This window comes from Pyxicephalus adspersus, chromosome 4 (assembly GCF_032062135.1).
Source record: "Pyxicephalus adspersus chromosome 4, UCB_Pads_2.0, whole genome shotgun sequence".
Taxonomy (NCBI): Eukaryota; Metazoa; Chordata; class Amphibia; order Anura; family Pyxicephalidae; genus Pyxicephalus; species Pyxicephalus adspersus.
Window position 1 is genome coordinate 52,420,526 of NC_092861.1, and position 5,779 is coordinate 52,426,304.

Here is a 5,779-nt window from a genome sequence, read left to right on the forward strand (position 1 = left end):
GCAATCAATGAGTTGTAGCAGAAAAAATGTAGAAAAGGAAGACCTGGGAATCTTTCTTTGAAATAAGAATCAAAAGGAGTAGGACCAGGCATGTTACCAATAGAATGACCCAAGCAGAATTCTATATCTTAGACGTGATCTACAGCATGCCACTCAAACAAGCAATAACTATGCAAGTGAAGTTTCAACACCCAAAAAAGGAAAATATTTATGTGATGGAAGTCAGGAGCACTTAATTATTTTAGAATCATATAAAAATGATTACCAATAATAATGTTGTATTTAATTTATGATACCACCTGAATGCACATTTAGTTCTAAAGATAAAATGCATAACTTTTAGCATTTAGTAAGTATGACATGTTAACATGTGAGATAGCCCATACCAACTCATTTAATGTTATTGTACTCTAGCCAGATCAGTGAAAGATGAATTTAATTGGCTGCTATAGATTACAGCTTTTCTATTTAGGATTGACATGTAGTTTTGCAAAGAGGTAATACTTGCCACTCATAGTAGCTGTTGACATAAGTTTTGGGCTCCATCTCATTTACTAAGAACCCCTGTCAGGTAATATTCTGACACTAGACGCAAAGGTAATAGCTATGGAATCCCATCCAAATGTAGATAGTCAAATGAAAGATGTACTGTGCTTCTGGGTGGGAATTTAACAACCTGCAGGCATACAGTGCATCTGCCAGTTTGCACGTATACTTCATATTTGGGCACCTTGTGTTGACTTTGTTCCAGCAAGCGCCTTTGATGATGTATACCTACTCATTACATGATAATCTGTCGTGTATGCAAATAGTCTTGATTGTTAGTCACAATACAGGTAAAATATAGTTCAGTGATGTGTTTTCTCTAAATGTTCTAGGTAGGTAATGATACCAGTGATCATGTAAAGGGTAGGTTTGCCAACAGACTTATAATGAGGAATGCAGCCCCTTGCATTGTTGTCAGTGGCACAAATGACATTACTAAGAGTTCCAGTCGCTCTGTCTGTTAGAATCCAGCCCATTTGATTCATGTATAAACATGATAGATACAGTTTAGATGTAAGGAAACAAATTAGGTAACATAAATTATCAAACATATAGGTATGATTATTATCAAAGCTAAGTGTTCATTTGATGAGCTTGTGTGTCTACATTTCTCGCATTCCCTTCTTTGTTATATCTAGCTTTCTTTAGTATATCTAGCTTATTTTGCATGCATACACTATGCAGTTTCCGAAGAATACACAAAATTGTTTATTATAGGTTTAAACCTAAGATTTGAACTTACCAATGGGGGCTGGTGGTTCATAACCTGACACACTGGGCCTGATTTATTAAAGCTCTCTATGCCTGGAGAGGATACACTGTTATTAGTGTGGCTGGGTGATTCAGCAAACCTGGAATGGATATCTTAAAAGTAATTTGCTGTTTGTTAGCAAATGTTTTTAATCCTTATCAGAATCATTTCAGGTTTGCTGGATCACCCAGCTTCGCTGAAAGTGTATCCTGTCCATCTTTGGGGAGCTTTAATGAATCAGGCTTACTATAGGAGAAAAGGTGGGTGAACCAACCCTTTCCTAAATGGCCAGAATCTTACATTAACTCACGCTGAAACTACTTGGACAGGGAATTTGAAAACATCTTTAAATGTGAAGTTTTCGTTTATTGCCTTATAATCTGTATGTAATTTCCTATTTTAGTATACTTATTTCCCCATAAAAAATTGTGGCATACATATCTGTAAAAATAATTTGTTTTATTGTTTTCCAATTTGCATGAAAATGTACAATCACATTATGATCCCATTCTGAAAATATGCATTCATTCACATTCTGAGAATAAGTAAGATTTTATAATTTGCCAAACAATGATTTTGTTGGCACTCATCCTGACACTCATTAGAAATGATGAAGTGGCCTGGACAAGCTACAAATCATCTTCAACATTACAAGAACAAGTCTATTTGAATGTGACTACTACTAGCTATAACATGACCTGGATTAGTGAGGACTTACAGAGACCGCTTCTGTCAAGTTTGTTGCTGCTGGGGTTCCTGCTAGGAAGATTTCCTGAATTTAATTATCCTGGTGACCATTTGAGTTGTTGTAAGTATAGGAGAAGAGAGCAAATCATACAATGCGAACAACAATGTGACAACTTTCTAAAATATTTCCCTCATTTTTAAGTCATCTTCTTACTCTCCAAGACAAGATCTGAACATACAAAAGCATGGAAAAAATTTTTTACAGAGTTCTCAAATACACTTCAAATTTAAGGTACCATTGGGGTCACTTGGCTTTTTCTCTCCTCCCTGTGGAATGATGCCCTTGCAGACCATCAGACCATCACCATCATTTTTATTTTTATTCTTGTATAGTTTGTGGATCAGCTCATGCATGCTGTAAAAATAAATAGGTAATATAGCACTTAATTCTGCAACTAAACCATTGCAAGAATTACCATAAATGTGTTGTTTGTCAAAGAGAGCATTTGTGCAATACAACAGTAATGATCAATAACATTTTTCTCTGGAAGTTATTTGCATCTATGTCTTTTATGGTTTAAAAATGAAAGTATATAACATAGATATTTATAGAAAACACTACTTCCTTTAAAATTACAGACATAATGTGCTATACATTACTCACTGCCTTAATAATTATTATAATTTTTACCTACCTTAGCCTTTTTATACTTTTACATCAATGTGAAATTGTTAGAACCTTTATAAAAATGAGTGAAGCCATAATCACATGTAGTTGGATCTTATGCTTGTGAAATAAATGCTTACTTCAAAAAAAATGTTCACCTTCTGATTCATGATGGAATTGAAATCATGATGTGCTGAAAAACCAATGATCTGATGCAGAACGGCTCTATTGTAGCAATGTATCTCTTTAATGAATATATAAAGTTTATACATTCCACATATGCTTGGTCAAACATGTGTCACTATTGCATGACATCCGACTTTTTCACATGTTTGCACCCAAATCATTTTTTTTACATTTAGTGAGGCTGGAAAGGTCTTCTGGAATTCTCCTGGTGGGGACAATGTGTATGAACTAGTATACCTGAAAAGCAAGAGTCATCTTCATATTGAGGAACACAATGGACATTTTTATATATCTTTTTAAATACCAATTTGACAAATTTTGAAAAGTTTCTATTATTTTTGTTAACTTAGCTTGTCAAAACAATCCTAAATCTAAGAACCCCCCCCCCCACTCTATTCCAAGTAGAAATATATTTTACTGGGGAAAAGTGAAGGAGGAAGAAGGAGAAATAGCGACAGACAGGATTAAACTTTGATATTAAACTTTATGTTTATTTTTGCTCAATTCCTGCCTGTCTCCTGCCATTAGCTGTAGATAAGTACTCTTGTTCTCCTTGAAGAAGCAGTGGTCCCTCTGCAGAGACCTGTATCTCTCTCCTCAGATCTCAGAAATTAACAAAGCTTAAGCTCCCTGCTCCTTTTAATAACCCAGGTTCAATTTAACAAGTGAAAATATATATAGAAAATATATAATAATAAATAAAGAAAATAGAACATGTAAAGTTTGTACAGTAAAGTAAAATTTCTAGAGTTCATGCTGGGACCTATGTTCATTGGTATGCTGTGGTGCCATTGATTCTTAGTAGCACCCCAATAAATTGTGCCAATGCACTTACTTTGCAATGCAGGGAGCCCCCTCCAGCAACCTCTGGAGGAACCCTAGTTGAAAAACACTGGCTTAGGGTTTAGGGCATGGCCAACTGTTGCGGACGAAGGTAACTTTTTCCTGAATTCACATTTACCAATGCTAATTTCCTGATACACATTCGGAGGATATATGCATGTAGTGATACAGTATAGCTCTTTGCTCAGTAAAAAACAAGCATGAATACACTATGAAATTTTAAGTGTTTTTTAATAGTATATTATCATAATTATGTTTGATTATACATAGGCGGATGTTGTCATTGATCAAGCAGTCCATTTCTTGGTCATTCAAGTTGGTAATATTCAATCAACTGAATAAGTATCTGATGGATTCTTTGGGAGAAAACACAATTTAATCATAGTTTAGTGGTCCTACCACAGAAAGTGCCAGAGACACAAGTTAGAAGTTATGATATATCATCATACATATTTCAATATTGAAGACAGAATTCCTACTTCAAAATTCCTACCACCTTTAAAACAGTATTAGACCAGTATCTGTAATTGAAAAATGCTGTAGAGCTCTTGCTGCAATGTAGTTTAAACAACTTATCCATGCTAATCTGTAAATGACCTTTGTCCTTGTCAAATTTCGAGACAGCCAAATTTATTGGCTGGTTAGGATACCCTGTGTTTACACGTTAAGTAGAGTGAAATCTTATGCTGGGAAAAAGTCCTCATTTTTAATACGCTTTAAACAAAAAAAGTCTTCCTTGGGTGTTAATTAGAATCTAGGTTCAGGTGCTCACCTCTTTGACTGAGCGTGTATATTGAGTAATCATAGGAAGGAGGCCAATTTCAGGAACAGCAGCAATTACTGAATTAGTAGGAAAGTTCAAGTAGAGCTTCAGATTTCAGATTATTACTAGGTTTTCAGAATCACAGGTAATCCTGAACTGACTGGGAATATTTTACACCTGCATATAAGTGCATATGTGTGTACCAGAGCATTTAATCATAAATTGTGTTCTTTATCATCAACTACTCTAGTTTCTGACAGATTCATCCAATCATTGTATATCTTTAATGTTATGTTCTAACTTCTAGATTGCCTTTCTGAGAATTATGACACTGTTAATCAGGAGCAGTTTTACATACAGAACATGGTAAGAATCTTGTTTATGTTGTTCCTTGCATTAAGTATGACATATAAGAAACTATGCAAAGTTCATGGAATTTTATAAAACACTTTTTTTTAAACAATTGGCATTTTTTTTTAAAATAAAAGACTTGTTTTGCATTTTAATTCTTTGCTGCATTTTAGTACTATAGGTTCTCTGCATCCTCATTGCAGTCACTTTTCATGGCATGCACTCCAGTATTATCTGAATGCCATGCAGGAGGTAATTCTTCTGATGGTGACAATAGTGGACAATGTATGTATAGTATGTGTGTTAAATCTCTTAAAGTCTCAGTAAGAAATCCATGTAACAGCATGACATCACAGGAACAGAAACGGGGTAGTGTGTTGTCACCCAAAAACACGAAATACCCAAACAAGGACCTTTGTGGTAAGTATTAGTTTAATCACTAGTGTAGATTTAAAAAAAAAATTTAAATGATATTAAAGCTTATTTTTCATTGGATTTACAGATACCCAAAACCTGAGCCATCACATGCTTTTCAGTGAAGCGGAATTCACTTTGCTTCATTACACTGGAATTAGAATTAAGCATGAGCATGAGGTAAGCATGAGGTAACTTTATCAGCTGCCACTGGGACTGTAAAATGAATGCCACTGTCTTTAAGAATCCTTTTAACACTCACCTTTACCCAAAAAAATGTAAGTGCAAGCACTAGGTAGGTAGACAACAGCTATATTTAAAATTGTGTTTGATTCTTTGACCTTCTTTTTGTATTGTTCAAAAAGCTAGATTTGAAATTCTTGTGTTAAACAAACAAGCACAAATTGTTTTTAGAAATATAAAATACATTCACTTGGTAAAGTTAATTTCATTTGATTTTCAGTCTGATGCCCAGTAAAACCTCAGATTTAATTACATGGTATTACGGTGCTCAACATTCTCCCAGCTTATTTATTGTGTATGTGGTCAAAGATTTTTAAGGCAGAATAAC